The sequence below is a fragment of the Cetorhinus maximus genome, chromosome 31 (assembly GCF_964194155.1).
Source record: "Cetorhinus maximus chromosome 31, sCetMax3.hap1.1, whole genome shotgun sequence".
NCBI classification, from domain to species: Eukaryota; Metazoa; Chordata; class Chondrichthyes; order Lamniformes; family Cetorhinidae; genus Cetorhinus; species Cetorhinus maximus.
The window spans coordinates 4,526,604-4,541,379 of NC_135909.1; the positions used below are offsets into that span (position 1 = coordinate 4,526,604).

The window sequence follows — 14,776 nt, forward strand, 5'->3', positions numbered from 1 at the left end:
TGTGTGTGCGCCTCTCTCTCTGTCTCTCTCTGTCTCTCTCTCTCTGTCTCTCTCTCTCTCTCTCTCTCACACACTTGACGACCCCCCTGCATGCTATTTTTTTTTTATGCCCAGGTAGAGAAGTTTCCATTTTTGAAAGGGAGAGTTTCACGCATTTTGACGTCCGGGCCTCTTGATCAGCAACGTCACTCGAGCATTTAGCTTGCTTCACCCAACTTGGCCCTGCCCGAAAACCTTGGACAGGGTTCTGCGTACAGCAGATGTTACCCTTGCACTCGGGTGCAACGCTCTCGTGTTCTGCAGCGATCTTTCAGTCACCACTCAACATCTAAAAGTGATCCAGTGAAGTCACCGACCCGAAACGAATTCACCTCGCGCCCAAAGCACTTCAGTTGCGAACAGTTATTTGCCCGCAAGCTGATATCATTGGCGCTTAAATGACACGGGATGATGTCGAATCAGCTCTCAGCTAGCTTCACAGCAAATACCTTAGTTTAAGCGCTCACGGATAGAAATGTATAAGCCCCTGCACTCGTTGGGAATTAGACTCAGCCCCTGCAGCGGGGTTTAACTACCGGTGCGAGCAATGATTATGGGTTGGGCCCCTGCACGCCAAGTTACACTGGTCCCTACTGAATCGATCTTTACAATCGCTGGACTCTCAAGGATAAAAGATTTTAAGAAGCGGCATCGTTTCCTCGAAGGGACATGGCCTCCCCGGCTTGCCGAGCCCCAGCCCGATCTCAGCGCGTCGTCGTCGTCGGGCGTTTACCGTCGGCTCTCGACGGGCGGCGGCTGTCACGGAGACGCCATTTTGGCGGGACCAGCCTGCGCCGAATTCTGGCTCACCTCCTGATTGGAGGTGCGCCAACCCTGTCGCACCCACTGACCCGCCCGCTGTACCCACAGCTCCCAGGGTGGGCGGGGGGAATCGAATTCCTCCGCAGCGTTTGAAAGTTAAGGGTTCTTCACTTGACCAGCATCGAGAGTTTCACCGTTAATGTGGAGAGGCTGGGATTTGCTCTCCTCAGAGCAGGGAGGAGGAAGATTTTGACAAATAACTAATGAAGGGCTTTATTTTTTTTATGTGTGGGGCATCACTGCCTCAGCCAGCATTTATTACCCTCGTTCAGAGGGGGCATTGGAGAGTCAACCACATCACTGTGAGTCTGGAGTCATATGTAGCCACAGACCAGGTTAAGAGCGACAGATTTTCTTCCCTAAAGAACATTAGCAAATCAGATCAGCTTTTACGACAATGGGCCCAATTTTTAATGCCGCATTTATATTTCACTGTTTGGCGTGGATGGGATTCGAACCCAGGTCCCCACAGTGGCCTTCTGGCCCAGTGATAATGCCACGGCACCACAGTCCCTCTATCTTGAGGGAGAGCAAATAAGGAGGACCTATTTCGGCCTGCTGGTGGGTCAGTAACCATGGATACGGATCTAAGATGATTAGCGAGATAACCAGAGACAACACGAGAATTGTTTTTTTGTCTCTAACACGGATTTGTTGTGGGGATTCGTTTGAAAAGGGAACTGAATGAACTCTTGAAAGGGGAATAAAAAATATGGAAGGCCTGTGGTGGGGGTGGGGGGAACATGACGGGGCTGGAGTTAATTCAGCCGCTGGTTGTCGATGGGAGGGGGGCCCCAGCCATTCCGGCTTGCCCCCACCCCCCATGTTGAACTTTCACCCCAACTGCGCTATCCGTGTAACCCCCTTAAACTCCCTCGGCCCCTGTCCGGAGTGGGCACAGCAATGGCCTATCCCGCAGCCCCCTCCGTCATAGGCAGCTCCGAGGATTCACAGCTCACGTAGCGGAGAGATTCCCACCGCTCCACACCCCCCCCCTCCCCCCACCCCCGGGCCTCTCAGTCCTAAAATGGCCGACACCCTGACTCTGAGGCCTGAAACCCCCGCGCTCCAGCATTCTCCAGCCAGGGGAGAGTCGCCTTCTCAGCATCTCAGACCCATGGAAGAAAGTATTGTTTAAAAAAATTGATTTCACAGGATGTGGAGGTTGCTGGCTATTTATTGCCCGTCCCTAATTGCCCCCTTGAGAAGGTGGTGGGGGGTGAGCCGCCTACTTGAGCCGCTGCAGTCCCTGGGGTGTAGGTACACCCACAGCGCTGTTAGGGAGGGAGTTCCAGGATTTTGACCCAGCGACAGTGAAGGAACGGCCGATATATTTCCAAGTCAGGATGGTGAGTGGCTCGGAGGGGAACTTGCAGGTGGTGGTGTTCCCCATGTGTCTGCTGCCCTTGTCCTTCTAGATGGTAAAGGTCACGGGTTTGGAAGGTGCTGTCGAAGGAGCCTTGGTGAATTCCTGCAGTGTATCTTGTAGATGGTACACACACTGCTGCTACTGTGCGTCAGTGGTGGAGGGAGTGAATGTTTGTGGTTAGGGTACTAATCAAGCGGGGCTGCTTTGCCCTGGACGGTATCGAGCTTCTTGAGTGTTGTTGGAGCTGCACTCATCCAGGCAAGTGGGGAGTATTCCATCACACTCCTGACTTGTGCCTTGTATATGGTGTACAGGCTTTGGGGAGTCAGGAGGTGAGTTAGTCGCTGCAGGATTCCCAGCCTCTGACCTGCTCTTGTAGCCACAGTATTTATATGGCTGGTCCTGCTCAGTTTCTGGTCAATGGTAACCCCCAGGATGTTGATAGTGGGGGATTCAGTGATGGTAATGCTATTGAACATCAGGGGGCGATGGCTGGTATATCCATCTTGGCCTGGTATCTACCTAAAGGGGGAACCGAGAGGTAGTGTCCAGTCACCTAAGGAAGCCATGGTATCTCTCTTTTTCGAATAACATCCCTCATTGCCATTTTCTGCAGGAAACATGCTTGTTAACTTTAATAATTCATCTCACAAGGTCAAGTGAATCTGCACTGGCTTTGAATAAACATTCAGTGCTCACCACCCCACCCCCGACCCAAAACTCTCCCCCATTCCCCACACCCACCAACCTCCCTGCTCACACACACACGCACGCACACTCACACACAAACACACAAACACACACACGCACACACACACACACACACACACAGACACACAGGCACACACACACGCACACACTCACACACAAACACACACAGGCACACACACACGCACACACTCACACACAAACACACACAGGCACACAGGCACACACACACGCACACACACACACACAAATACACACACACATGCACACACACACACACACACACACGGACACACACACACTCACACACAAACATGCACACACACACTCTCACACACACACACTCACACACAAATACACACAGGCACACAGACACACACACACATACACAAACACACACATACACACACACACACACACACACAGGCACACACAAACACACGCACGCACGTGCACACACACACAGGCACACACACATGCGCACTCAGACACACACAGACACACACACACACTCACACACAAACATACACACACAGGCACACACAAATACACACACACACTCACACATTCACACACACACAGGCACACACAGACTCAGACACACAAACACAAACACACAGGCACACACGAACACACACACACGCACACACGCACAGCTAACCTCCCCTGTTGTCTAAACCAATTATGTTTTGCCCTGGCATCTTCTGCACATCAAATGCCCATAAACCATAGCCAATTCAACGAAAATCTAGCAAATTACAGAATAATTACCCGTAATTAGCAGACAAAAGCTGCAGCGAGAGATAATGTCACACTAACCGCACTCCAACAGCATATTGAGTTCCGCTGCAGCCCCGGATGGTAAATTATTCATTTATGAATGCCATCGATTAAACTTGGCACAGACCGTCCATGCACACACTCTGCTTTTGTCCAATTCAAAGCAGGCATGTGATGGGGGGAGGGGGGTTGGCTGCTGCCTGATGTCTATTGAAATTCGGCAGGCGTAACTGCACATCCACTGGGGAGGAAGGCTTCATTGCCGCCTGACCCTTGACCGCAGCTCTCGGGGTGGGGGAGGGGGGTAGGGGGAGGTGTCGTCCACTCCGCACCACCCCACCCCCACAAGCCTCAAAGAGGTGGAGTGGGGGTGGGGCGGGGGGTGCGACAGTCCACACTTTCTGCCCTCTGCCAAGACTCAATCCAGGGGCAACGGGGTGGAATTTAACGCCAGGCTGGGCGTCCGTCAGGGAGGGAGCAGGTTCGCGCGCCGCCCGAGCGCCTGGCCGCGCCTCGGAGACGAAGGGGGCGACCTCCCGGACACCCCCCCCCCCCCCCCCCCCCACCCGACCCGAAGGCCGAACCGGCAGGTAGCCTCCAGCCGTGCCCCGCTCGCCTTCCCGGCAACGGGCGCGTTGGCTCACCCGGGATCGTAAGAGCGCAGCAGCGCCAAAGGAGGCCATTCGGCCCACCTTGCCCGTTCCGGCTACCCAATAAACCCCGCTCCGACGCCACACCTTCCCCCGCACTAGGCCTGTAAAATTTTTCCCCTTCAGGGGTGTTTACCCTTTTTGAAAATGCCGATTGAATCTGCTTCCGCCGCCCTTTCAGGCAGTGCCTTCCAGATCACAACAACTCGCCGCGTCATTAAAATTCCCCTCGTCTTCCCACCCCCTCTCTGGTCCTTTTTTGCCGATTTCTCTTCAACCTCTGGTTACCGACCCTCCTGCCGCTGGGAAACAGTCTCTCCAGATTTATTTGGTCAAAAGACATCGTGACTTTTCTTCCCCTCTTTATTCTTTCCTGGGATGTGGGCGTCGCTGGCTAGGCCCCGGCCTTAGTTGCCCCATCCCTAATTGCCCCTTGAACAGAGTGGATCGCTCGGCCATTCCAGCCGGGGCAGGTTAAGGCCTTGTCGAAAGGCTTCTCCAACTGAACTGTCTGACCTAAAGGGGGAAACGTTTAACCTCCATTTTCCCCTTAAACCGGATCGTAAAAACAACACGGCCCAAAGCGCTTTACGGCAGTGAGGTACCTTGTCGAAGTGTAGTTTGAACTGCTGCAACGTAGGGACGGTGACAGCCAATTTGCGCACAGCAAGATCCCACAACCAGGGCTGTAACAACGACCCGGATACTCTGGCTTCTGTGACTGTCGATTGAGTGGGGGGGTCAATATTGGCCCCTCCCTGTTCCTTTTTTACCAACTTGTGTTTTCTTTTGTTCATTCAGAGACGAGGGGAAGTTTTTTTTGACTCTCGGTGAGGGGGGGTCGTGAGTCTTTGGAACTCTCTTCCTCCAAAGGCGGTGGAAGCAGAGCCTTTGAATATTTTTAAGGCAGAGGTAGATAGACTCTTGATTAACAAGGGGGTGAAAGGCAGGAATGTGGGGCTGAGGTTACAGCCGGGTCAGCCACGGTCTTATTGAATGGCAGAGCAGGCTCGAGGGGCCGAGTGGCCTCACTCCTGCTCCTGATTTGCACGTTGGCAGGATGTGGGCGTCGCTGGCTGGGCCCGGCATTTGCTGCCCGGTCCCTAATTGCCCCCTTGAGAAGGTGGGGGTGAGCCGCCTTCTTGAGCCATGATCTTATTGAATGGCGGAGCTGGCTCGAGGGGCTGAATGGCCTCCTCCTGCTTCTTGAGCCGCTGCAGTCCCGTGTGGTGTAGGTACACACACAGCGCTGTTAGGGAGGGAGTTCCAGGATTTTGACCCAGCGACAGTGAAGGAACGGCCGATATATTTCCAAGTCAGGATGGTGAGTGACTCGGAGGGGAACTTGCAGGTGGTGGTGTTTCCCATGTGTCTGCTGCCCTTGTCCTTCTAGATGGTAGAGGTCGTGGGTTTGGAAGGTGCTGTCGAAGGAGCCTTGGGGAGTTGCTGCAGTGCATCTAGTAGATGGTACACACACTGCTGCTACTGTGCGTCGGTGGTGGAGGGAGTGAATTGACTTAGATGTCACTGTGCAGCACGAACTGTAACCATGATTGGGGTGAGGAGCGCCTTGACTCTCGAGGTCATTGAAGAGCCTATTCCCTGGGCCCCGTCAGTTTTTATCAAGAGTCTGTTGAGTTGATACGTTTCCCGACAATCCCCAGAGCGAGAGATATTTCCTTCACTGGCCGGTGTTGTTGTTGTTAAAATCCTCATCTTTGTTTCTCATCGCCCCCCATGGCTCGAAACCCGCCCCCCCATATATCTCCCTCCTACCTCCCCCCTCCCCATCTCTTTAATCGCCTGCAGCCCTCCAGGTTCTCTGCGCTCCCTTGGCCTTTCGAACGTTCCGCCATTTTAATCGCTCCACCGTTGGCGGCTGTGCCTTAATTCTCCTGCCCGGCCCCTTATCTCCTCAGACCTCTCCTCCTTTGAGACGTTCCTTAACTCTTTGACCAGGCTTCTGGTCACCTATCCTAATCCGAACGTACGAATTAGGGGCAGGAGTGAGGCCACTCGGCCCCTCGAGCCTGCTCCGTCATCCAATAAGATCACGGCTGACCTGACTGTAACCTCGACCCCACATTCCCGCCGACCCCCGATAACCTTTCACCCCCTTTGCTTAACAAGAATCTATCCACCTCTGCCTTAAAAATATTCAAAGGCTCTGCTTCCGCTGCCTTTGGAGGAAGAGAGTTCCAAAGACTCACGATTCCTGGTAAGCGAGGGGGGGTGAAAGGTTATCGGGGGGGTGGGCGGGATGCAGATTTGAGGTCACTGTCAGATCAGCCATGATCTTATTGAATGGCGGAGCAGGCTCGAGGGGCTGAATGGCCTCCTCCCGCTCCTTGTTCGTGTGTATGTTCACACCCTCTGAAAGAGAACATTTCTCCTCATCTCTGTCTTCAATGGGTGACCCCTTATTTTTAAACAGTGACCCCCTCGTTCTAGATTCTCCCACAAGAGGAAACATCCTCTCCACATCTGCCCTGTCAAGACCCCTCAGGATCATATATGTTTCAATCAAGTCGCCTCTTACTCTTCTAAACTCCAGTGGATACAAGCCTAACCTGTCCAACCTTTCCTCATAAGACAACCTGCCCATTCCTGGTATTAATGTAGTAAACCTCATCTGGACTGCTGCCAATGCCTTCCTTAAATAAGGAGACCACTCCTGTACAGTACACCTGATGTGGTTTCACCAATGCCCGGTATAACAGAAGCATAACCTCCCCACTTTTGTATTCAGTTCCCCCTCACACTAAATGATAACAGTCTATTTATCATCGCATGTGGCTCAGAGTCAGTTGTCTGCTGTGAAGCACCTTTTATAACATCAAAGGCTCTGTAATACATTGCAATGGGAAGAGTTATGTGGCATTCAATGGGTGTCCTTGACGGTTTGTGTGGGGGTGGATGAGGTGTAAGGGTCTCAGATCCCTGTCCTTCTATCAAGAGGGGCCTGTGTCCAATTTAATATGTGACAGGATTGTCACTCATCACTGGGAAAACTAGATGAAGGGTGTGTGAAAGTCAGCCATAGCCCTAGAGGGCCATAGGCTGCTCTTTCATCAGAGAGATAGAAAGAGAGAGAGACAACGACGGGTAGTGAGTAAAGCCAGAGGGTCACCACAGCTCGGGTAATGTAGACAAGAATGGATGACGTCAGCCAGTACAGGAATTGAACCCACGCTGTTGGCATATCGCAAACCAACCGTCCAGCCGACTGAGCTGATCGACCCGAGGTGAAGGGTCAACTCCTGAAACACGGCACACCACCAGAGCTGGAAAAGCAGGAGGGAAGAGAAGACAGGTCAGTGTCCTGGGATTGGAGTCAGTGAAGGACAGGTCAGTGTACTGGGGCTGCAGTCAGTGATGGACAGGTCAGTGTACTGGGGTTGGAGTCAGTGATGGACAGGTCAGTGTACTGGGGCTGCAGTCAGTGATGGACAGGTCAGTGTAATGGGGTTGGAGTCAGTGATGGACAGGTCAGTGTACTGGGGTTGGAGTCAGTGATGGACAGGGCAGTGTACTGGGGTTGGAGTCAGTGATGGACAGGTCAGTGTACTGGGGCTGCAGTCAGTGATGGACAGGTCAGTGTAGTGGGGCTGCAGTCAGTGATGGACGGGTCAGTGTACTGCGGCTGCAGTCAGTGATGGACAGGTCAGTGTACTGGTGTTGGAGTCAGTGATGGACAGGTAAGTGTACTGGGGCTGGAGTCAGTGATGGACAGGGCAGTGTACTGGGGTTGGAGTCAGTGATGGACAGGTCAGTGTACTGAGGTTGGAGTCAGTGATGGACAGGTCAATGTAGTGGGGTTGGAGAAGTGATGGACAGGTCAGTGTACTGGGGTTGGAGTCATTGATGGACAGGTCAGTGTAATGGGGCTGCAGTCAGTGATGGACAGGTCAGTGTACTGGGGTTGGAGTCAGTGATGGACAGGTCAGTGTAATGGGGCTGCAGTCAGTAATGAACAGATCAGTATACTGGGGGTGCAGTCAGTGATGGACAGGTCATTGTACTGGGGCTGCAGTCAGTGATGGACAGGTCAGTGTACTGGGGCTGCAGTCAGTGATGGACAGGTCAGTGTACTGGGGCTGCAGTCAGTGATGGACAGGTCAGTGTACTGGGGCTGCAGTCAGTGATGGACAGGTCAGAGTACTGGGGCTGCAGACAGTGAAGGACAGGTCAGTGTACTGGGGTTGGAGTCAGTTATGAACAGGTCAGTGTACTGGGGCTGCAGTCAGTGATGGACAGGTCAGCGTACAGGGACTGCAGTCAGTGATGGACAGGTCAGCGTACAGGGGCTGCAGTCAGTGATGGACAGGTCAGTGTACTGGGGCTGCAGTCAGTGATGGACTGGTCAGTGTACTGGGGTTGGAGTCAGTTATGAACAGGTCAGTGTACTGGGGCTGCAGTCAGTGATGGACAGGTCAGCGTACAGGGGCTGCAGTCAGTGATGGACAGGTCAGTGTACTGGGGCTGCAGTCAGTGATGAACAGGTCAGTGTACTGGGGCGGCAGTCAGTGATGGACTGGTCAGTATACTGGGGTTGGAGTCAGTTATGAACAGGTCAGTGTACTGGGGCAACAGTCAGTGATGGACAGGTCAGTGTACAGGGGCTGTAGTCAGTGATGGACAGGTCAGTGCACTGCGGCTGCAGTCAGCAATGGACAGGTCAGTGTGCTGGGGTTGCAGTCAGTGAAGGACAGGTCAGTCTACTGGGGTTTGAGTCATGTTGGACAGGTCAGTGTACTGTGGCTGCAGTCAGTGATGGACAGGTCAGTGTACTAGGGCTGCAGTCAGTGATGGACAGGTTAGTGTACTGGGGTTGGAGTCAATGATGGAGAGGTCAGAGTACTGGGGCTGCAGTCAGTGATGGACAGGTCAGTGTGCTGGGGTTGGAGTCAGTGATGGACAGGTCAGTGTACTAGGGTTGGAGTCAGTGATGGAGAGGTCAGTGTACTGGGGCTGCAGTAAGTGATGGACAGGTCAGTGTGCTGGGGTTGGAGTCAGTGATGGACAGGTCAGTGTACTGGGGCTGCAGTCAGTGATGGACAGGTCAGTGTACTGGGGCTGCAGTCAGTGATTGACAGGTCAGTGTACTGGGGCTGCAGTCAGTGATGGACAGGTCAGTGTACAGGGGCTGCAGTCAGTGATGGACTGGTCAGTATACTGGGGATGGAGTCAGTTATGAACAGGTCAGTGTACTGGGGTTGGAGTCAGTGATGGACGGGTGCGTGCACTGGGGCTTCAGTCAGTGATGGACAGGTCAGTGTAATGGGGCTGCAGTCAGTAATGGACAGGTCAGTGTACTGGGGTTGGAGTCAGTGATGGACAGGTCAGTTTACTGGGGCTGCAGTCAGTGATGGATAGGTCAGTGTACTGGGGCTGCAGTCAGTGATGGACAGGTCAGTGAACTGGGGCTGCAGTCAGTGATGGGCAGGTCAGTGTGCTGGGTTTGGGGTCAATGATTGACAGGTCAGTGTACTTGGGTTGTAGTCAGTGATGGACAGGTCAGTGTACTGGGGTTGGAGTCAGTGATGGACAGGTCAGTGTACTGGGGCTGCAGTCAGTGATGGACAGGTCAGTGTACTGGGGTTGGAGTCAGTGATGGACAGGTCAGTGTACTGGGGCTGCAGTCAGTGATGGACAGGTCAGTGTACTGGGGTTGGAGTCAGTGATGGACAGGTCAGTGTACTGGGGTTGGAGTCTGTGATGGTCAGGTAAGGGTACTGGGGATGGAGTCAGTGATGGACAGGTCAGTGTAATGGGGATGCAGTCAGTGATGGACAGGTCAGTGTACTGGGGCTTTAGTCAGTGATGGACAGGTCAGTGTCCTGGGGCTGCAGTCTGTGATGGACAGGTCAGTGTACTGGGGCTGCAGTCAGTTATGGACAGGTCAGTGTACTGGGGTTGGAGTCAGTGATGGACAGGTCAGTATACTGGGGTTTGAGTCAGTGGTGGACAGGTAAGTGTACTGGGGTTTGAATCAGTGATGGACAGGTCAGTGTACTGGGGCTGCAGTCAGTGATGGATAGGTCAGCGTACTGGGGTTGGAGTCAGTGATGAACAGGTCAGTATACTCGGGTTTGAGACATTGATGGACAGGTCAGTGTGTTGGGGTTGCAGTCAGTGATGGACAGGTCAGTGCACTGGGGCTGCAGTCAGTGATGGACAGGTCAGTCGACTGGGGTTTGAGTCATGTTGGACAGGTCAGTGTACTGTGGCTGCAGTCAGTGATGGACAGGTCAGTGTACTGGGGTTAAAGTCAGTGATGGATAGGTCAGTGTACTGGGATTGGAGTCAGTGATGGACAGGTCAGTGTACTGGGTTTGGACTCAGTGATGGACCGGTCAGTGTAATCGGGCTGCAGTCAGTGATGGACAGGTCAGTGTACTGGGGCTGCAGTCAGTGATGGACAGGTCAGTGTACTGGGTTTGGAGTCAGTGATGGGCAGGTCAGTGTAATCGGGCTGCAGTCAGTGATGGACAGGTCAGTGTGCAGGGGCTGCATTCAGTGATGGACAGGTCAGTGTACTGGGTTTGGAGTCAGTGATGGGCAGGTCAGTGTAATCGGGCTGCAGTCAGTGATGGACAGGTCAGTGTACTGGCAATGCAGTCAGTGATGGACGGGTCAGTGTGCAGGGGCTGCATTCAGTGATGGACAGGTCAGTGTACTGGGGCTGCAGTCAGTGATGGACTGGTCAGTATATTGGGGCGGCAGTCAGTGATGGACGGGTCCGTGTACTGGGGCTGCAGTCAGTGATGGACAGGTCAGTGTACTAGGGCTGCAGACAGTGATGGACACATCAGTGTACTGGGGCTGCAGTCAGTGATGGACTGGTCAGTATACAGGGGTTGGAGTCAGTTATGAACAGGTCAGTGTACTGGGGCTGCAGTCAGTGATGGACAGGTCAGTGTACTGGGGCTGCAGTCAGTGATGGACTGGTCAGTTTACTGGGGCTGCAGTCAGTGATGGACGGGTCCGTGTACTGGGGCTGCAGTCAGTGATGGACTGGTCAGTTTACTGGGGCTGCAGTCAGTAATGGACAGGTCAGTGTACTGGGGCTGCAGTCAGTGATGGACAGGTCAATGTACTGGGGCTGCAGTCAGAGATGGGCAGGTCAGTGTGCTTGGGTTGGGGTCAATGATGGACAGGTCCGTGTACTGGGGCTGCAGGCAGTCATGGACAGGTCAGTGTACTGGGGTTGCCGTCAGTGATGGACAGGTCATTGTGCTGGGGTTGCAGTCAGTGATGGGCAGGTCAGTGTACTGGGGCTGCAGTCAGTGATGGACAGGTCAGTCTACTGGGGTTTGAGTCATGATGGACAGGTCAGTGTACTGGGTTGGAGTCAGTGATGGACAGGTCACTGAACTGTGGCTGCAGTCAGTGATGGACAGGTCAGTGTACTGGGGTTGGAGTCAGTGATGGAATGGTCAGTGTTCTGGGGCTGCAGTCAGTGATGGACAGGTCAGTGTACTGGGGCTGCAGTCTGTGATGGGTTTGTCAGTGTACTGGGTCAACAGTCAGTGATGTACAGGTCAGTGCACTGGGGTTGGAGTCAGTGATGGACAGGTCATTGTGCTGGGGTTGCAGTCAGTGATGGGCAGGTCAGTGTACTGGGGCTGCAGTCAGTGATGGACAGGTCAGTCTACTGGGGTTTGAGTCATGATGGACAGGTCAGTGTACTGGGTTGGAGTCAGTGATGGACAGGTCACTGAACTGTGGCTGCAGTCAGTGATGGACAGGTCAGTGTACTGGGGTTGGAGTCAGTGATGGAATGGTCAGTGTTCTGGGGCTGCAGTCAGTGATGGACAGGTCAGTGTACTGGGGCTGCAGTCTGTGATGGGTTTGTCAGTGTACTGGGTCAACAGTCAGTGATGTACAGGTCAGTGCACTGGCGTTGGAGTCAGTGATGGACAGGTCAGTGTTCTGGGGCTGCAGTCATCGATCGACAGGTCAGTGTACTGGAACTGCAGTCAGTGTTGGACAGGTCAGTGTACTGGTGCTGCAGTCAGTATTAGATGGGTCAGTGTACTGGGTCTGCAGTCAGTGATTGACAGGTCAGTGTACTGGGGCTGCAGTAAGTGATGGATGGGTCAGTGTACTAGGGCTGCAGTCACTGATAGAAAGGTCAGTGTACTGGGACTGCAGTTAGTGATGGACAGGTCAGGGTACTGGTGCTGCAGTCATTGATGGACAGGTCAGTGTACTGGGGCTGCAGTCAGTGATGGACAGGTCAGTGTACTGGGGCTGCAGTCAGTGATGGACAGGCCAGTGTTCTGGGGTTGGAGTCAGTGATGGAAAGGTCAGTGTACAAGGGTTGGAGTCAGTGATGGACAGGTCAGTGCACTGCTGTTTCAGTCAGTGATGGACAGTTCAGTGTACTGTGTTTTGTATCAGTGATGGACAGGTCAGTGTACTGGGGTTGGAGACAGTGATGGACAGGTCAGTGTACTGGGGTTTGAGACAGTGAAGGACAGGTCAGTGTACTGGGGCTGCAGACAGTGATGGACACGTCAGTACACTTGGGTTGCAGTCTGATATGAACAGGTCAGTGTCCTGGGGCTGCAGTCCGTGATGGACAGGTCAGTGTACTGGGGCTGCAGTCAGTGATGGACTGATCAGTGTACTGGGGCTGGAGTCAGTGATGGACGGGTCCGTGTATTGGGGCTGCAGTCAGTGATGGACAGGTCAGTGTACTGAGGGTGCAGTCAGAGATGGGCAGGTCAGTGTGCAGGTGTTGGGGTCAATAATGGACAGGTCAGTGTACTGGGGCTGCAGTCAGTGATGGACAGGTCAGTCTGGTGGGGTTTGAGTCATGTTGGACAGGTCAGTGTACTGGGGTTGGAGTCAGTGATGGACAGGTCAGTGTACTAGGGCTGCAGTCAGTGATGGACAGGTCAGTGAACTGGGGCTGCAGTCAATGATGGACAGGTCATTGTACTGGGGTTGGAGTCAGTGATGGAAAGGTCAGTGTACTGGGGCTGCAGACAGTGATGGACAGGTCAGTGTACTGGGGCTACAGTCAGTGATGGACATGGTCAGTATAATGGGGTTGGTGTCAGTTATGAACAGTTCTGTGTACTGTGGCTGCAGTCAATGATGGGCAGGTCAGTGTGCTGGGTTTGGGGACAATGATGGACAGGTCAGTGTATGTGGAGATTGAGTGAGTGATGGACAGGTCAGTGTATTGGGGTTTGAGTCAGTGATGGACAGGTCAGTGTACTGGGGCTGCAGTCAGTGATGGACAGGTCAGTGTACTGTGGATGCAGTCAGTGATGGACAGGTCAGTGTACTAGGGCTGCAGTCAGTGTTGGACAGGTCAGTTTTCCGTGGTTGCAGTCGGTGATGGACAGGTCAGTGTACTGGGGCTGCAGTCGGTGATGGACAGGTCAGTGTACTGGAGTTTGAGTCAGTGATGGACATGTCAGTGTACTGGGGTTTGAGTCAGTGATGGACAGGTCAGTGTTCTGGGGCTGCAGTCATCGATGGACAGGTCAGTGTACTGGAACCGCAATCAGTGTTGGACAGGTCAGTGTACTGGTGCTGCAGTCAGTAATAGACGGGTCAGTGTACTGGGCCTGCAGTCAGTGATTGACAGGTCAGTGTACTGGGGCTGCAGTCTGTGATGGGTGGGTCAGTGTACTGGGTCTGCAGTCAGTGATGTACAGGTCAGTGCACTGGGGTTGGAGTCAGTGATGGACAGGTCAGTGTTCTGGGGCTGCAGTCATCGATGGACAGGTCAGTGTACTGGAACTGCAGTCAGTGTTGGACAGGTCAGTGTACTGGTGCTGCAGTCAGTAATAGACGGGTCAGTGTACTGGGGCTGCAGTAAGTGATGGATGGGTCAGTGTACTAGGGCTGCAGTCACTGATAGAAAAGTCAGTGTACTGGGGCTGCAGTTAGTGATGGACAAGTCTGGGTACTGGTGCTGCAGTCAGTGATGGACAGGCCAGTGTTCTGGGGTTGGAGTCAGTGATGGAAAGGTCAGTGTACAAGGGTTGGAGTCAGTGATGGACAGGTCAGTGCACTCTAGGTTGGAGACAGTGATGGACAGGTCTGTGTACTGGGGTTTGAGAAAGTGATGGACAGGTCAGTGTACTGGGGCTGCAGACAGTGGTGAACACGTCAGTACACTGGGGTTGGAGTCAGATATGAACAGGTCAGTGTCCTGGGGCTGCGGTCTGTGATGGACAGGTCAGTGTACTGGGGCTGCAGTCAGTGATGGACGGGTCCGTGTATTGGGGCTGCAGTCAGTGATTGACAGGTCAGTGTACTGGGGGTGTAGTCAGAGATGGGCAGGTCAGTCTGCTGGGGTTGGGGTCAATAATGGACAGGTCAGTGTACTGGGGCTGCAGTCAGTGATGGACAGGTCAGTCTAGTGGGGTTTGAGTCATGTTGG

The 14,776-nt window shown here is 53.5% G+C and overlaps 1 protein-coding gene across 1 annotated transcript in view; it reads left to right on the plus strand.

Moving 5' to 3' along the window:
- nrxn2b (neurexin 2b) overlaps window positions 1–14,776 on the plus strand; it is a 1,731,499-nt gene that overhangs the window by 531,320 nt on the left and 1,185,403 nt on the right. The gene's annotated exons all lie outside the window — the stretch shown is intronic.